This window comes from Aegilops tauschii, chromosome 2 (genome assembly GCF_002575655.3).
Source record: "Aegilops tauschii subsp. strangulata cultivar AL8/78 chromosome 2, Aet v6.0, whole genome shotgun sequence".
Taxonomy (NCBI): domain Eukaryota; kingdom Viridiplantae; phylum Streptophyta; class Magnoliopsida; order Poales; family Poaceae; genus Aegilops; species Aegilops tauschii.
In genome coordinates this window covers 646915866-646935310 of record NC_053036.3, presented here as the reverse complement: position 1 = coordinate 646935310, position 19445 = coordinate 646915866, and the positions used below count along the sequence as shown (strand labels likewise).

Below are 19445 nucleotides of genomic sequence, written 5' to 3'. Positions count from 1 at the left end.
TCATCACTATAATGCCATCACTATTGGAATAGAACTATCTAAAAACATGACCAAATAATTGCCATGGGAAAAACATCTTAAGTTGCCATCACAGAAAAGGGAATTACGAAAAAGATGGTCCCTCTAGCTAAAATAAACTCAGACTTGGAGATAACAGAGTACTAGCAAGCAATACAACTGAAGAAACATGAAAGATACTAGTAGCAGAAAAAATGGGGACGCACCAACAACAGAAACGATGAGCTAGCAGCCCGCTCGATCCCCGCTCTGCTGCAAGGCGGCACGGCCAGCCATCAAAGAAGGCACACCTAGAGGCCGTGCGCCGTGCCATTCAATTGGTCGCCGTCGCGCAGCCGTCCAGGCAGCCTCCCTCTCACGGTCATCTGAATCGGTGCAGCCCATTACACCTGCCCATCGCAATGTGGATATTACGAAGAATGAAATATACAAAATTTGCCATGTTGTGGAAACATAATGTGTAAGCGAATTTGCCATACAAAGTATATATAAATTTGCCAAGTTATGAATGAATTCGATGAACTTCCTACAGAATAATGCATAGTTGCTATGTCCATCATTTACTGAATAAAAAACTGATGGCAACTTTATAAAAAAGTATTTTTGCCATGGCAATTAACATTACCAATGCATATGGTTCCAGCATCAATTTGGTATGTCAAAAACTGATGGTAACGATGCTCTCCACTCTTAAATTTCTCCCTAATATGATGTAGCCATATCATCTGAATATAAATTGCCATGTGCTATCTGAAGACAGAAAAATTCAGACAAAAAAATGCACAACAAAGAAGAGATCTAGAGCAGGGGGAGAGGGGGGGTCACAGGCGAGCTTGCCGAGCAGAAGGCAGCGATGAGGCAGAGGAAAACACGCCGGGAGCCGGCCTGGCCCTGGGCGACGCCGTGGAAGGTGGAAGCGAGGTCGGCAAAGCCATAATCGATCGGCGTTGAACACCCCTGCCTCATCACGCGTTCACCACGCGTTGAACACCCCCTAACCCCCCCTGCTTGAGACACACTACTGGTGACAAAAAATGTTGTGATAGCTACAAATGAGAACTGAACTTACTGTACAAATATTCAGTTATATCAAGGCTGCAAATGTTTGTGTGTTCTGTAAAATAGCATGGCAAATTTTTATCAAAAATGTTTGACTGTTTTTATATGTCTAAAAATCAGCATGGCAACTTTGTACATGACACAATCTTTGAGCATGGCAAAAATTATTCTAATTCTATGATGGTATCAAGTAAACTTGTATATGGCCGTGGACAGTGAAACTGCAATCACAAAATCAGCATGGCAACTTTGTACATGACACAATCTTTGAGCATGGCAAAAATTACTGCTATGCTCGTTTTATGAAGCTACAGTTGTGTACTAAAAATTGCCGTGTTTCCCACACTAAAACTACCATCTCACGGCCTCACCACTCCAAACATTTGCCATCTTAATAAGAAAGTTGCCATGGTGTTTTGTTTGCTTGTCTAGCCAATTTATATGGATATAATCTCATGCATATCTGCTCTCTCTACTCAAAAACTAAAAATGCTGCTCCTCTACCAATATAGTGAGACTGCAATAATGAAATCTGCCGTGCATCTACTGCATCGTGGCATGGCAAAAAATTGCAGACGATTAACCGAACAAATATGAAAGAAGGTTCAGCAGGATGCTACCTGCAGAGAAATGAATCCAATGGCGGGGTCTTGTGCGGTGAGTCGCCGTGGCTATCTAGCTCGAGTTGCGGCTGTGGCTTTGACCCCGCTTGGGTTGTCAGGAGCAAATCAGGGTGTGCCTTCACCGCGTCATCAGCCTACGCGTCGGTGAGGACACGTGGACAATGGCGAGCGGGGACGGCACGCGCCCTTGCAGCTCGATGGAAGCAGAGGAGCGCCATGTCCGTCCTCGAGCCCGATCCGTCACGCCCGCCCAAAGCCTATGGCTGCATGGATCGCCGCCCCTGTGGAGCATGTCGGCGTCGTCTTCGCCGTTTCTATGCCCCTCCGTGCGCCACGGGGACAACTCTACTCCACCCCCATCCGCGTCCAGCCTCCTCTAGAAGCGCCACCACCTACCTTCCATCTCTCTGGCAACTCCGGCCCACTGGAATCACCACACCACCACGCGCGTGGGCCCTTCTCCGCCGTCGTCGACATGGTCGCAGCCCGAGATCTGCTTGCCGCATGACACGCGCGAGCCTCCGTCTCCACGCCGCGCCATAGGGGCGGCGCTGGGAATCTCCAGCGGTGCCTCCCCGGAGGAAAGGGAGGGGGAGGATGGAGGAATTGATGATAGTTCCCGGTGGTGGGAAGAGAAGAATGCGGGGGGAAGGGGGGTGGGGGAGAGGGAAAATATCTGGTGCTCCGGGAGCACCTAAGCTTAAGTGCTCCCGTGCGCCCTCAGCCGTTGGATCTCAAATCCAACAGCTCCTGTGAGATGATGAATATTTTTGCACAAAAGCCATCATAGAATCTGAAAAATGCGCGCATGTACAACAGCTACAGCAGCTTCTCATACGCCGTTGGATCTGAGATCCGATGGCCCAAAAACCCGTATCATGGGAGCACCTAAGCTCCCGTATCACAGGATACTCTCCCGTGGGGGAGAAGGAAGAAAGACAACGGAGTGGGGGAGGGGAAGCCGTTCGTGGCGATGTGCGTATTTCCCGAACGAAAAAGGGTCTGACGTGGCTAATCACCTTGCTCCAAGATTCGTGCTAATGATCCAAGGGTACAAAACACGTTTGGGTTGGGATCCTAAAATCCTGACGTTCGGCAGTTATCTATTCCAAAAAAAAAAACTTGGTTGAAGCCTAATTGGCGGCGGAATCGGCGACGTAAAGAGAGATTCCGCCGCCGACTCAGAGATTCAGTCCGACTCTGACTCAGCGGAGATCTTATATATCATAGGCGGCGGCGGGAAGAGAGATCCTAACTGAGATCAACTGTGTTGGGGAGAAGAGACGAAGATGGACGTGGACTTCGAAAACAGACATGGTGGACGCTCTTGGTCGCTACCGTGAGACCCTGAGGTGGGAGACCGGTACGCTGAGGAGCGAGGCCACGTCCCGGGGCCTGGAGACGATCGCCGGAAAGAAGGATTACCTAAATCGTCATCATCCCGACGGGAGATCACTATCTCTCGAATCACCTCAGCTGGTCGATCAGAACCAGAAAGTCGCGAGCCTGCCTCTGGTCAGTTTGCCCTACCTCGTTGCAAATCAAGAGGAGGCCCTCGCTCTGCTCTTGCACGAGGCGCTCAAGCTGGGCTACCGGGTCCAATCTCTGAGGGAACTCGGTGTGCCAATCCCCTTGGAGACTGCCAGATTACTCTATCGCCTGTCAAAAAGATGCGCGGAGATCTCCAGAATCATAGCGAGGCATGGGTCACCCAATTCAGGCAAATCTAATTCTCAGGATGCTCCTGCAGTTTCGGCTTACAAAGAGCGCCGTGTCAGCTGGAAATCCATTTGGGGCAGCCCCGTGTTAAGGTGTGGCGGCTTCAATGGCTCCTTCATTATCACACCTAACTTAGTCTCTTTTTTCTTTGAAAAAACCTAACTTAGTCTTTATGGTCAGCTTTGCTTCCTTGTTCTTTCTTAATATGAATCAATTTCTCAATCAGTGCAATCGTATCACTTTCTGCCTTTACTTCTTGTACAGTAAAAGTTTTAGTAATTTTGATAGAAAATTTGTAACTCTGGGGAAACTCATTGTACTAGTTTAGGGGGAATTAGTGCTTGTGCCAGAATTTAGAAAAACCCACACCAAATTCCTAGAATATAATGTCAGTGTACTAATGCATCATGCATGTCAGATTTAGGAACAAATCAACTCTCACCAATTTACTGTAAAGACAAGTGAGTAATTACCAAGGGTATTGATTGATCATATACATATGTCTCTCAGAGGCCTAGCGAACCGTACCGTTCAAACATGGAGACAATAAGTTGTCAAATAGGATTAGCTGTTGGAAGGTAGTGATTAATGAACTAAAGTCAGGACTACAGTGCACATTTCAAAGGAAATAGACCAGTGATACGGATGGTGAAACAGGTATATACCTGCACAAATACACAGACACAAGTGCACAGTTTCCCAAGTGGATGTTCCGATTTGTTGTCGGTGAGGGTAGCACCTATGTGCTCATGTATTTCCTGCTTTTGGTTCCTTTTTGTTTCTTAATATGCATTTCTCAGTCAATGCAATCATATTACATGCTGCTTTCCTTCTTGTATAGTAAAATATTGCACTTCTCTTGGTTTAGTAATTTGTACATTTATATAACACTACACACATTGATGTTGCAGCCACATTGTCTCCTATGTACTTTACCCCCTTTGCTCCTGGTATCATCCCATACTCCGGCTTCGCCACCAAGGCATTGCAGATCTACTCCTTCAAAATATTTGATCTAGATGACAGCTTGAAGTGGCCACTCTATGTGTACGGCGTAGTTGCTGCTCGAGACGCTGTGGATGGTAACCACAACCTTCTCTTCTCTCGCTCCAGGACTAACTGCCAATTACTCACTGAAAAGGTATGTATATGAAATTTTTTTCTCTCTTGAATGTGATTTTGTGTGTTAAACATTTACACTAGCAAACATTTGAAAATTAATATGTTGGTCGATATGGCTCTGCTGGTTCTTAAATAAGCATAGCTTGATAATCATTTTTCATGGATGAAAACAATTTGATTGAAGCAAAGTTTATCCCTATCAGCGTGTAACTACACATGAAGGAAATGGAATTAAGCTCAGCAGCATTAGTCGAGTAGCACAACAGATAACAAACTCACTCTGTGAGTAACATCTAGTGGTAGTTAGTAAAGAAAAGGTTATATGAAAAAAAAGTTTCTACTTCTGGCCAAAGTCAAGATCTATTCTGGATTAATGCAAGCAGCTTCAATACTGCACCTTCCAGGCAGAATACCAGCCCTTGTTGATATGGTTGCATGGTTAAATTTGATTCCAATATTTTCATACATATCTCAACAGCAGCAATATCATAGGTTTCTGTGTTCTAACACTTGCTCCCCAGATATATATTTAGCTTATTCAGTAAACCGAAATGAAAACATTTTAGGAAGTAGAGGTCATTCTCCCGTTTCGACCTTCTAATGACCATGGAAGATGAGTCAGTTTTCATTCAGAGATATAATCAATTGTACTGTTGTCAGCAGCAAGAGGAACATTCAAACAATCAATATGACCATTAATTACTGGTGCTCTGTCCATCAGTACAAAAATCTCTTAGGAAGGGAATACCATTCTCATTCATAGGCATTTCAAACAAACAGATAGATAGCACCTCTATAAATTAAGCACGGCAAGCAACAAATCAAACCCTCTCTAAGCAAAATATCTGTATTTTTTAGCTATTTGTATTAAGGCACATGCAACTAAAACAACCATAAGAAGAAAAAATAGATGATTCATATGACCTTGCAAGCAAGAATATACATGTATTGAAACAAAAAAGGAGGGAGATGGCACTTTGTGTTATTTGTTCACCTTGGCAAAGATCTCATTTTTTTATCAGCTCTGTCACTTCTTAATTTTTTATCTAGTTGCTACATTTCACAATTGTAACTTCGGCAATATAGCACAGATTATCTTCCTCCTAAACATTACATGGCAACCTTCACGTGATTGTCTACGCTCACTTATATTGATGCAAATAAGTAGATATTTGATGCCTCGGTACCACAATGATGTAACTTGGATATTTGATTCGGTGACTCGCTGCTACGTGTTTCAGTTAATGAGATACACTATTGAGTTACCAAGATACCGTATTTAGGCGTCCATCTAGGAAAGACATCCTATCTAGCTACTTGAGCATGCACCGGAGCTTAAATTGTTTTATTTACTTGAGACATCGAAGATAGAAAGAAAGATAAGAGGGAAAAAATAAAAAGTGTTATGCAGGCACAAAACCCCTCGTGCTTGCACCTGAGTAAAACACAAGTAGCATGCAGATTGACTATGCCTATATGCATCTAAGTAACTAAGTACTTCTCCAGTTTGGTTAACTTTCCAATATGAACATGTCTTGTAGCTTCATGTTCCTGTTATGAGGAACATAAAAGTCATTGAGTTTGTTCCTAAGCAAAGTTGTGATGGTCTATTTAAATTTAATTCTTTGTAATACTTTCCATGTTATCTCATATGTTTCATTTTAGCGTTAGTAATGACAACAATGATGTTTGCAGGATCCTTTTTTGCACTTGACTGGCCCGTCTCGTGCTATTCTGGCCGAGTACCCTGTTGACTTTGAAGTTGAACTAAGGATAAAAGATGGAGCAGAGCCCCAAGACAAAGCATTGATGAGTTCTACTAACCACCACCATTTCGGTGGTGATACTGCTCTTTTCCTTGGCTGCCTGTGTAGCGCAGAGGTGGGCCTTCAGACTGTTCGTAGTGCGATCCAGGCCACTATCTTGTCTATTCGTGTTGTTGGAGGGGGATTTCCTTTTATGGTGTACAAGTTTCTTGTTCAACGTCTACTGAAGGTGCTATTGCTGCTGCATGTCGGCAAGTTGTGTTGCTTGATTCTGTTCAAAATTTTCCCGAAGATGGACTAGATGGTTACCTTCCTCTGTCAAGGAATGTTGTTACTGTGGAATCAAAAGGATCGCTTAGGATTATCATGAAAGGCTATTCAAAGTCTGGTATTGTTGCTGATGAAGCCCGGCTAGACTTCCCTGCTCAAGATTGCCAAATAAGCACTCAAGAATGTACTATTGGCAATGCTAAGCTGCAGGTTGTCATTGCTTGGTCTCTACTTGTGAGGGACAAGCTCGACAACTTGGCAGAGGGGTACATCTTCCCTCTATGACTCTTGTTTAGCTCATGCTCTTAGGCGATCAAACTTGGAACTAATTTGTTTATTTTGTTGTCTTGTGTAATCTAATTTGAAGTAGACCTATATATGTTTATGTTGTCTTGTGTGATCAAACCTGAAGAACTGGACGGATGTTTGTTTGATCTTACATGATCAAACTTGAAGAAGTAGTAGACCAATATATGTTTTTTTGTTCTATTCCTACAACTTCTAGGGAGGTACCTTTATTATTTATTATGTTTCAGCTTGGAGTAAACCTACATTTGAGTTTGGGTCGAATTGACGAATGTAATTGTTTTTGGTCGAAGACAAGAGCTTTGCCAAGCTAACAAATGTCGGTCACCCCGCATGGCCAAACTAGATCAAAATGTGCCTGTGCATGTTGGCTACTTGAGTTTTCTAAGCTATAGTACCTGTTTCTCATAGTAGAAAAATAACTATACCCTTGATTAATCACATTTGGGATGCAAATTGTAAGGCCGGGCAGATTGAGACAGAAGCGAGAGGGTAGCAGAGGTGCTTGTGTCGGAACTGGCTGTTGGGTGTTGCAGTACAGCACATCTTTTGCTTAATGGAACAACTTCAGCATATGATTTACAGTATCTAGTACTAATCTTTTTTTTTAAAAAGGAGGATGACCCCGGCCTCTGCATCCGGGAGATGCATGCGGCCACTTTATTGATTATTCTCGAGGACCTTACAAAGTATTACAACAATATGCCTGAATCCGCCATCTTGGCAACATATGCCACTACTCCTATCCATATGATGAAGGGATGCTAGCTGGGTCAAATACCCAGACCACTCACCTAGACCTATCATCAAAGGCCGGAAGCACCCAGCCGAGCCACATACCGGGTCTGGGGCACAAACCGGTCTGACGCACTCACATGTGTCGTCGCCGCCATCTTCCACAGGTCCGTCTTCAGAGTAGATATTGAGGCTGCTTCTACCTTGTCAGGCCACTCTGCCATCGACGCCACCATGACGCCAGACAGCCACCTCCTCCTGCGCGAGTCCATCTACACGCATCGGGCACCGAGTCTCCGCTGCGCCACGCCTCCAAGATCCGCCGTCTTCGATGCGGAGGAGGAAACACTACTCCACCTCTGGGCGCATCGCCGGCCACCTGCGGCGATGTCGTGCAAGTCCAGCTCTCGGAAAGCACGCAGGGAATCACGATCTTCAAGACGACGCCCTCGGGAGAGGAAGCGACGTACCACGCCATCGTCTGGTCCTGCACCGTAGGTCCTGGGCTTTCACCCGAAGAAAGTGACCCGAGAGCGGAGGAGGTCGGAGAACTCCACAACGGCCCCCAGGAGGAGAGCGACATCCGCAGACACCGCGCCATCGGATTTCGCCCGGAGCAACCCTACCTCCGCACCCTCACGCTGTCGGACGAGGATGGGGGAACCCTAGCGCCGCCAGCATGCGAACCCATTGGCCCAAGCACCTCTTGCGCGGCGGCGGCGCCATCACCACACACGACCACTAACCTCACCGCCGGCCGAAACTAACGGGCCAGATCGGCCGAGCCCGCCACGGTCAGATCTGAAACCTCGGGACGCCGTCGCGTCGAGGCAGCCACGAGCAGCCGGCAGCCCATCACCTGCGAGAGGACGAGGACGCCACGCCGGCCGGAGACGCCGAGGACGAGACTCCCACCACCACGGGCTCACGCCGGCAACCTAGGCCGCCGAGCGCGCGGAGATCCCCGCCGCCACCATCCTCCGGCGCGGGCTTCGCCCGGCGGACTCATCCAGCGGCGGCGGGAGGGGGGACGTGTTGTAGAGGGGAGCGGCGGCGGCGTACCTAGGGTTCCCCCGAGCCGCCCTGGGGACGACGCGGGGGACGCGCGGAGAACTCCTATGAAACGTGCGGAAATATTCAAACAAGCAAGCAATAAAGTACTAATCTGAGTAGTAAAATAAAGTAATAAAGCAGTTGATCCTACAGCAGTAGCGAGAATACCACAATGGACTGAACTTCAAACAAGCAATATATGGCATTGGCAGTTTCATAGGTTCCAAAGCATGCCGTTATATTCTAGCAGTCAGAGAGCCTAACACAAGCTTACTCCAGTACTATTGAGTTAATGTTGAGGATACTCTTATGTTTTCTGCTAATAAGGATATTCACCAGGGGCATCCAGTGTAATGATCTCATGCACAAGACTGCCCACAAGAACCCAAGACAGTTGGCGAGCTCTTTGACATCGGCAACATCCATAGGACTTGCGAGGAGGCCATTCGCGGCAGATCCAGAGGTGACAAGGGGAAGGAAGAGCAAGGCTCCAGAGTCCTGCAAGCCTAAGGACCGCACTGAGTCATCTAACAAGAAAAACAAGCAGCAGAAGCGTAAAAGTTGAGGACCTCGTCGCAGCAAATAAACTCTGCCTAGAGGAGAGTGTTAGAGTTGTGTCGAATATTGTGTACAAGGTAGGTTACAGTTGGACTCTGAGTAGTATTGTATTTAGATAGGATATGGAGTTATATCCTAGTAGGACACTTGTATCCTAGGCCTCTCATTTATAGCGGGGGTAGACACAAGATGTCACCTATGCCAACATAATAGCACCGGAACGCAGGGGAAGTTGGCGGCGTGTGCCGGTGTCCAGGGCGACCGTGTGCGGTATTGTAGCGGTGTCATGGGGAGGAGCGCCCATAGTCAGGCCCCGGAGATGTAGCCATATCGGTGAACCTCGTTAACAAATCTCAGTGTCGTGCTCGTGTGATTGCTTGGTCCTCGGATGATCAACGGTATGCCTCGGATTTATTCTATCAAGTGGTATCAGACCTAGGTTGTTCGGAGGCTGCAGATTGTTGATCTAGAGGAGGAAGGAGCGGAGCGGATGAATTCATATCGATGGTCGGGTGGACCGATTGGAAAAGTCGATGGTGCGGCGAGATGCTCTGTTCTTAGCAGTCGGAGGAGTCGTTCATGCGGAAGCTGTCGGCGTGGGATTTTGATCGGCTGATCTCGGCGTCGGATTGGTTCGATCTGGCGATCTCCGCAGCATCAAGGTTACAGCGGCTCTAGACAGAATCGTGTAGCGGCAGGATGCAGCTCTCGGCGAAATCGTGCGGTCGCAGGAGACCAAGGCGGCTCGTGGGCATAGGGCGTGGCATGGTGGCCCAGGTGGGGGCTCGCATGCTTGATGGGCTAGGCCCTCTTGCATGTGTCGTCGCCGTCGTCTTCCATCAATCTATCTTCAGAGCAAAAACTAACGCATCGAGCTTGCCAGGCCTCTCTGCCGTCGACACCACCATGACGTCAGACAACCTCCTCCTCCTGCGCGAGTCCATCTCTGTGCATCGGACACCGAGTTTCCACTGTGCCACACCGCCGAGATCCACCGCCATCAATGTGTAAGATGAAGCACCGCTCCACCAAAGAAGCCGTCCACTGATCCCTCGAGCCCGTGTACACCTCCAAAAATGACGCCCCCAAGGGGGAAACGACACCAGAGCGTCGTCGTCATCCGATCTACTGATCTAGGGTTTCCCCTAAGATAGCGGATAGAGATCTGGAGCTTCTCCACGGCGATGTCTTCAAGAAGGTAACGACACAAAAGAATACCGCCATCGCCGGTCTCGGCAACAAGCCGAAAACGAGATTTTCACCCGGATCCTCTCAACAAACCTCCATCAAGTATCATGTGCACGGCTCACCACCGATCTGAGCCGCCGCACAAACGAGTAGGCCGCACCGGCCATATCAGATCCGTCCGGAGGCCAAACCATACATGGTCGTCGCCGCAGATCCGATCGTCGCCGCCGAACGCAGCCAACGCTGCTGCACGGCCGGCCACCGCGCCCGCAGCCATCGCCGGCTGTCGCGCCACCGCCGGTCAAGGCAGGGCCGCCCGCCGTGCCGCCAAATCAGATCGGCCACGCCCCGCCTAGTATTCCCATTTTATCCTGCCGTCGAGCGAAGGACGAAAGCCCCGCCGCCGCCGTCCTTGGGAGCCTCGAGGGCTTGCCCTGCGGCTCACTCTGGCGGCGGCGGGGAGGGGATGGGAGGAGGGGATGTGTGACGCCCCAAGACCGGTGATTCAGAAGACTTCCATATATTTCGTGATCACCGTGTGTTTCTTTTTGCTTGCTCTATTTATTTTGCATTGCATCATGTCATCATGCCATCATGTCATTTAATTTTTAAAAACTCAACTAAGTAAATTGCATGGATCTTCGATCCATTTAAATCGAGGGAAATGCACATGGTGATTTCTCTTTATAACAATTACCCTCCCAATATTATTAGGGAGCTATGATAAATATTCCATCCTTTAGGAATAAACCATAACACACTTACAGTTTATGTTCCATGCATTTTCTACCTCAATTCCTCGCCTCAAACTTTGCCAACAATTCTTATCTCATTTATCGAGGCTCTTCCAAAATTCTCAACATTTTTGGATCTACCAAATACCCACTTCCTTCCTACACTCATTTGAAAATAATTCAAATGAGCTTGAAGTCAACTTCACGCCCATGCTCACTTTCTATTTTTCTTGGATCAAGCTCATTTTTATGAATCCGGGAAAATTATCCGCGTGTCCAACTTCTTCCCTTAACCTCTCTTTCTTTTCTTTCTTATCTCTGTTTTATTTTTTTATTTTGTTTTAGAGTGAGAGAGAGCCCAGCAGGCCATCTAGGCCCATCCGCAGCCCAGCTCCTCCATGGCCCAAGGCCCAGCAGCCCCCTCGCTAACCCTAGCGCCAGGGGAGAGCCTCCTGCTCGATCCCCATCTCCCTCCCGAGCGCCGTCACGCAGGGAGAGGGCAGCACTAACCCTTCTCCCGATCCACTTCTCTCCCTCCTCTCGTTCGCTCCCTCATCCCGCACCTACACCTTGTCCTCGTGGACCCGCGCCTCCCCGTCGCCCTTGCTCGAGCTTCGCAGCCATGGCATCGCCACCACCATCTCCAGCCGCTCCTCTGCAGCTCCTCCTCCGCCTCGTCCTCACATCCGGCCTCGTCCCGACCCGCCGTTCGCCTCCTCCATCGACCGTCCCGGCCACCAGAGTTGTTGACGGCCGAAGCCCGGCCGCATCGTAGCCTCTGCTGCCGGCGACCTCGACCTCCCCTGCGCCTCAAGACTCTCCCGTCGGAGCCCCGCAGACCCGCGTCGTCGCCTCGACGCCACCCAGTACTGGGGCGGGAGTTCAGGAGTATTGCCATAACTCGTATAACGGATGCTTTTCGACGGTTGAGGTACACGATTTCCGAAGGTTTCTTGGTTATGTGTTGACGGATGGATACAGCTGGATCTAGGGATTGTTAGTTTGGGTGATATATTTTGTGTCCCTTGTATCCCCAACACCAGATTGCATAACCAGAAAGTTTCGGGAGTTTATAAGTGGGAATTCAAGTATCTCGTAGGATATCTTTCCAACACACACATGATACGATATGGGATCTATCATATGTTTGTTTCCGGCTTATTCTGCAAGCCAAATCCTTTGTTTTGTTTTATTTGTGGTATTCGAGTTGCTTCGAAGTCAAATGTTGAATCCATACCTTTCCTAAACGGTGTTCTCATATTGCTATGTGAATACTAATCCTTCTTGATCATCGAGGTCGTCATGTTAATTCTTTTCCAACCGGCGTGCTTCTCTTCAAGTGGATCCGATCATTTCAACATTCGCGAGATCAATTCTAAGTTTTCTCAACGGTGTTTGTTTCATCCGTCCCAAGTTGCCTTTGTTTTTCCCACCCTCCCACCCTTTTTCTTCAAACACTAAGATTTCTTAACCAAGTATCCTTTTTATTGATGGGAAGTCTCTCCATCATTTTCCGTCAATGTTCTTATCCGGTGATTCTCAGGAAGATACTAACGGAGCTTCAAGTTTATCATTCTTCGTTCTCTTTTCTTCTCCGGTGGCTTCAATTCAAGCTTTCGGTGTTGATCATATTCCCTTCCTCGTTTCAAGTGTTTTCGTATGCCGGTGTATCTCTTAATCATTCCCCGTTTGCTATTCAATTGTTCCGGAGTGTTGAAGATATCTCTGAAAATTCGTGTTTCCACTCCGCATCAATTCTAACTATTTCGAGGGTGTTACCTCATTCAAGCCATTTAATTCAACCGATGCAATCTCCTTTTTCAAGTAATCTTTTCAACGGTGTTTCTCTTGAGTGGGCCCCCTAACCCACAGGTCTTTTTCCAGGATCTTACCTGACTCTTCTAATTTATCCGGAGCGATTCTCAAATTCTTTCGAAGTTTGACGTAAGAATGAATTTTCGTCAGTCATATGTCTTTCTCCAAGATCTTTCAAATTCTTTTCATCGTTGGTTCAACCTTTCCAATTTTCATTCTGGAGTGCCTCAACAATTCATGGTGGTGTTTCTCATCGTCATTCTCAACATTTGAAGACCGAAGAAGAGTTTCTCTTAAATCTTGCTCCATTCTCTTCAAGATTCATGGTTCTAGCTTGATGACCTCCTCTCATAATTGTTTTCGATTGTGAGAATTCTTTTCACCCATCCGGAGCATTTCAGGAGTCTTTTCAGTTTGATTCTCCGGAGCCCATCATCTCAGAATTATTCATTCAAGCTTTCAACTCTCGTTCTCCAAATCATACTGGTGCATCATTCAAGTATTACCTAAACAACTCGGGACCTCTGCGTTCACTTATATCTAAATTCTGTCAAGTATCTTTATTCGTTTTCTAATTCTTCCCGGTGTTCCTTTATCTTATCTTCGTTGATTTTCAGATTCTTACGGTGGTTCGTTCAAGATTTCTCTTCCTTCGTCACATATCAATTTATTCGTTGTTTCAATCCTACCGGTGGTTCGATGAAGACCTTCTCAAGTTTGCGCTATATCTCTCTTCAATCTTTTTTTCAATGAGAATAAGTAGTATGCCAAATCCGTTGCTTGTCATCAATCTAAATTGGTGAAGGATAAGCATAACATAATTCTTATTCTTGTTTCATCCAAGTGTTTAATCCCTTCTTTTGGAGTTCATTCGTGATATCAATTTGTCGGTGCTAAGTTGTTCACCTTTTGTTTCCGGAGTTCCAATCTCTCTCAGTTAACTCGCGCGAAGCTCCATCTAAATCATTGCAAGGATTCTTTTCATTCTTCAATTGTTCTTCAAGATTTCTCTCGGAGTTAAGATCCGCCAAGCTATATTCTAAAATAAACATGGTGTTCAACACATGTTTTGTTTTGTGGAGTCCAAGCATTCTTCATCTTGCATTCTAAAGTGCAATTCGTTCTACCTTATCATTTGAGGTGGTGTTATGTCATTCTTGACAATTTGAGTTCGTGTTTCATGATTCACATGTTGTCAAGAATGAGATATTTTAAATCCACCAATCTCTTCGTTGGATTTATCTTGTGTCATGTTTCACCTAAAGCCTTCCCTAAGGAATGTTGCTATTATGGTGCTTATCAATGATCCAAATTTTCTCCTATCCTCTTGGTGAAAGAAGTTTTTTTCATCGCCTTGGTGCTCTCACTCAAATCAATGGCTTCCTTTAGTGGCCGTTTGTCACCTCATAATGTTGAGATGTTTCCATAAGTCCACTACAAGCTTATTCTTTTCGTTGTTGGTTTTCCAACAACTCCGTTCAATCCTTCTTTTTAAGGAGGCTCTTTTAAATTCAATTGTGATATAAGTTGTTGTTCTCTTCTGTGTTCTCTTGATTCCACTCTTTCATTTGTCCCGAAGGCATTGTGATGTTTTCTTCGACCCATCATCTCGTTTTGCCAAGATCATATTCTTTTCTTGCTTATCCATTTAACCGGAGTGTTGTATGAAATCTTTCTTACCCCTTGTGCCATTTTTCAACAGTTCCGGAGGCAGTGTGTTGTTGATTTCATCAAGTATCATCCCATCTTCTCAAGTTCATGTTAATTCCTTCCATTTTTAGTCGGATTGCTGTCCAAATTATATCATTCTTAATCCTACTCTATTTTGAACGGAGTGGCTTCAATATCTATCTTGTCCCTTAACCTCTTGGTTCTCGTCGTATTCCATGTTCCTCTTATGTAATGGAGTGTTCTCAACTTCATTCATCTCCGCCGTATTCTTTCCTTGAAATTGGTTAAACTCTCAAGGTTCGTGGTTTTACTCTTTTGTCAAGAAGCAACTTTGTTTTACCTCTTCCTCTTTCGTTTTCTCTCCGGTGCCATCCCTAGATCTCGGGACGAGATCTCTTGTAAGTGGAGGAGTGTTGTGACGCCCCAAGACCGGTGATTCAGAAGACTTCCATATATTTCGTGATCACCGTGTGTTTCTTTTTGCTTGCTCTATTTATTTTGCATTGCATCATGTCATCATGCCATCATGTCATTTAATTTTTAAAAACTCAACTAAGTAAATTGCATGGATCTTCGATCCATTTAAATCGAGGGAAATGCACATGGTGATTTCTCTTTATAACAATTACCCTCCCAATATTATTAGGGAGCTACGATAAATATTCCATCCTTTAGGAATAAACCATAACACACTTACAGTTTAAGTTCCATGCATTTTCTACCTCAATTCCTCGCCTCAAACTTTGCCAACAATTCTTATCTCATTTATCGAGGCTCTTCCAAAATTCTCAACATTTTTGGATCTACCAAATACCCACTTCCCTCCTACACTCATTTGAAAATAATTCAAATGAGCTTGAAGTCAACTTCACGCCCATGCTCACTTTCTATTTTTCTTGGATCAAGCTCATTTTTATGAATCCGGGAAAATTATCCGCGTGTCCAACTTCTTCCCCTAACCTCTCTTTCTTTTCTTTCTTATCTCTGTTTTGTTTTTTTATTTTGTTTTAGAGTGAGAGAGAGCCCAGCAGGCCATCTAGGCCCATCCGCAGCCCAGCTCCTCCATGGCCCAAGGCCCAGCAGCCCCCTCGCTAACCCTAGCGCCAGGGGAGAGCCTCCTGCTCGATCCCCATCTCCCTCCCGAGCGCCGTCACGCAGGGAGAGGGCAGCGCTAACCCTTCTCCCGATCCACTTCTCTCCCTCCTCTCGTTCGCTCCCTCATCCCGCACCTACACCTTGTCCTCGTGGACCCGCGCCTCCCCGTCGCCCTTACTCGAGCTTCGTAGCCATGGCGTCGCCACCACCATCTCCAGCCGCTCCTCTGCAGCTCCTCCTCCGCCTCGTCCTCACGTCCGGTCTCGTCCCCGACCCGCCGTTCGCCTCCTCCATCGACCGTCCCGGCCACCAGAGTTATTGACGGCCGAAGCCCGGCCGCGTTGTAGCCTCTGCTGCCGGCGACCTCGACCTCCCCTGCGCCTCAAGACTCTCCCGTCGGAGCCCCGCAGACCCGCGCCGTCGCCTCCTCTGCATCGAGCGGGAGGACGACGAGAAGTGCCTTCTCTGCGCCCGAGTTTTCCCCCGACCTGAGGCCGTCGTCCTCGACAGCGCCAAGTCCTTTGTCGCGCCGCCCTTCGCCAAGTCCCGCTCGCTGATGCTCCTTGACTCCGTCTTTCCCGCGCGGTACCCGCCTCGCCAAGCCCCTGCATCGCGCCGCTGTTTCCTCTCCTTCAACCCGCGTCGCCTCTGCCAGCCCTGTGCTGCTGCTTGCATCCGCCAAGCTCCTCTGCCCCGTTTCGCCTCGGCCTCGACCGAGGAGGACGAGTTGCGTTGCTGCCTGCTCGATCCGCCTGCACGCGCGCCTCGCGCGTTGACCGCGACCAGCTCCATGCCCGAGCGAGCACGCTCCTGATCCCGATGCCCAGCACCGCCCAAGTTGTCGCCTCTACGCACCATGCTGTGTTACCGTGGACGCATGCACCCCCGGATCGGAACCTCAAGCACCAAGTACACCACCGACAAGACCCGGACTCCGAACGCCAAGTACAACTACGAACCCGAAGACCTCGGATGCATCAAGTTCCTCTACGACCTGTGTACAACTACCGTCGCCAAGACCGGACCGACAAGTACCCTGACAACGTGTGTACCACTACCGTCGACCCTTGAAGACTCCGTGGACGTCAAGTTCCTCGCCGTGACCCCGAACATCTACCGAATGTGTGCGACTACGAAACGTGTACCACTACTTCCACCACTGTCGCGAGAACGTCTACTTCCACTATGAACTTGATCCGTTCCGAAAAGTCACGCCTCGAAGGTATAACCCCGAGATGACGCCCGTAAACGAATGCTTTGTTGTATGAGATGCCCACGTTTGCACCGTGTTCGAATTTGTCACTTGCACGGTCCTCCTCGTTTGCCTTGCGTCGACCCGTGGGAACCCGGTAATCGGGATCACCCCACCATCTCTAGCATGTTCCGCATATCCGCACACTTCCTTCTTTTGCACCGTTATCTCCATGAGCTACCGGAACCGATATGTTGCCGTAGCATCATTTTCGGATTAGTTGCCGTGGCACCCCTTTCTTCCACCACGGTGACAAATGCTTCATAACATGCTCATGTCAACATTTTCATAAAATGGCAAAAAACTTGCATTGTCATCCGCATCATGATAACAACATTTAAAAATGTTTATTATTGTTGTTTCCTTTAAATTGCTAAATGACATATGGGGATTTTCCGGAATTGTTGTTTGTTATTTCCGGCCTCATTTAAACTTGCCTAAATAGTTAGTTTTCATATGCTTCACCTCTTGCCATGTTAATCAACATTTAATATTGATGAGTACCATAAGCGAGAGAGAACTAAATAATTGATGTGGTGTTTCGTCAATATGCAACTCGTTGCATATTGAGCTCCACTTAATTTGTAGTATTGTTTGTTGCACTTTGCCATGCCTTTTTAAACTGGACATGCATCATACTTGATTGTGCATCATGCCATGTTTATGATTGTGTGTTTACTATGTTGTTTGTTTCTTTCCGGGTTGTTTCTCTCGTTAGCTTCGGTTTCATTCCGGAGTTGTGAGGATTCGTTCGACTTCGTCTGTTTGTCTTCTTCATGGACTTGATCTTCTTCCTAGCGGAATTTCAGGCAAGATGACCATACCCTCGAAATCACTTCTATCTTTGCTTGCTAGTTGTTCGCTCTATCGCTATGTTGCGCTACCTACCACTTGCTATATCATGCCTCCCATGTTGCCATGTCAAGCCTCTAACCATCCTTTCCTAGCAAACCGTTGTTTGGCTAAGTTACCGCTTTTGCTCAGCCCTTCTTATAGCGTTGCTAGTTGCAGGTGAAGTTGAAGTTGGTTCCATGTTGGAACATGGATATGTTGGGATATCACAATATCTCTTATTTAATTAATGCATCTATATACTTGGTAAAGGGTGGAAGGCTCGGCCTTATGCCTGGTGTTTTGTTCCACTCTTGCCGCCCTAGATTCCGTCATACCGGTGTTATGTTCCTTGATTTTGCGTCCCTTACGCGGTTGGGTGATTTATGGGACCCCCTTGACAGTTCGCTTTGAATAAAACTCCTCCAGCAAGGCCCAACCTTGGTTTTACCATTTGCCTATCACCTATTTCTTTTCCCTAGGGAGTCGCGCTCCCGAGGGTCATCTTTATTTAACCCCCCCGGGCCAGTGCTTCTCTAAGTGTTGGTCCGAACCGAGCAGCCTGCGGGGCCACCTCGGGGAAACTCGAGGTCTGGTTTTACTCGTAGCTTGACTTATCCGGTGTTGCCCTGAGAACGAGATATGTGCAGCTCCTATCGGGATTGTCGGCACATCGGGCGGCTTTGCTGGTCTTGTTTTACCATTGCCGAAATGTCTTGTAAACCGGGATTCCGAGACTGATCGGGTCTTCCCGGGAGAAGGTTTATCCTTCGTTGACCGTGAGAGCTTATAATGGGCTAAGTTGGGACACCCCTGTAGGGTATAAACTTTCGAGAGCCGTGCCCGCGGTTATGTGGCAGATGGGAATTTGTTAATGTCCGGTTGTAGAGAACTTGACACTTGACTTAATTAAAACGCATCAACCGTGTGTGTAACCGTGATGGTCTCTTTTCGGCGGAGTCCGGGAAGTGAACACGGCTTTTGGGTTATGTTTGACGTAAGTAGGGGTTCAGGATCACTTCTTGATCATTGCTAGTTGACGACCGTTCCGTTGCTCCTCTTCTCGCTCTTATTTGCGTATGTTAGCCACCATATATGCTTAGTGTTTGCTGCAGCTCCACCTCATTACCCCATCCTTCCTATAAACTTAAATAGTCTTGATCTCGCGGGTGTGAGATTGCTGAGTCCTCGTGACTCACAGATTCTACCAAAACAGTTGCAGGTGCCGACGATACCAGTGCAGGTGATGCTACCGAACTCAGGTGGGAGTTCGACGAGGACCTTGGTCGTTATTATGTTTCGTTTCCTGTTGATCAGTAGTGGAGCCCAGTTGGGACGATCGGGGATCTAGCAGTTGGGTTATCTTCTTTTCTTTTGACTTTGACCGTAGTCGGTCTATGTGTGTACTCTGATTGATGTATGATTTATTTAAGTATTGTGTGAAGTGGCGATTGTAAGCCAACTCTCTTTATCCCATTCTTGTTCATTACATGGGATTGTGTGAAGATGACCCTTCTTGCGACAAAACCTACAATGCGGTTATGCCTCTAAGTCGTGCCTCGACACGTGGGAGATATAGCCGCATCATGGGCGTTACAGGATGGGAGGAGGAGAAGGGTGTCGGCGGCGC

General features: G+C 47.3%; 1 pseudogene; it reads left to right on the top strand.

Annotated features, from left to right (window-relative positions):
* The first annotated feature begins 1959 nt into the window (after positions 1–1959).
* On the top strand, positions 1960–6862 carry LOC109759507 (uncharacterized; annotated as a pseudogene).
* Positions 6863–19445: the final 12583 nt, after the last annotated feature.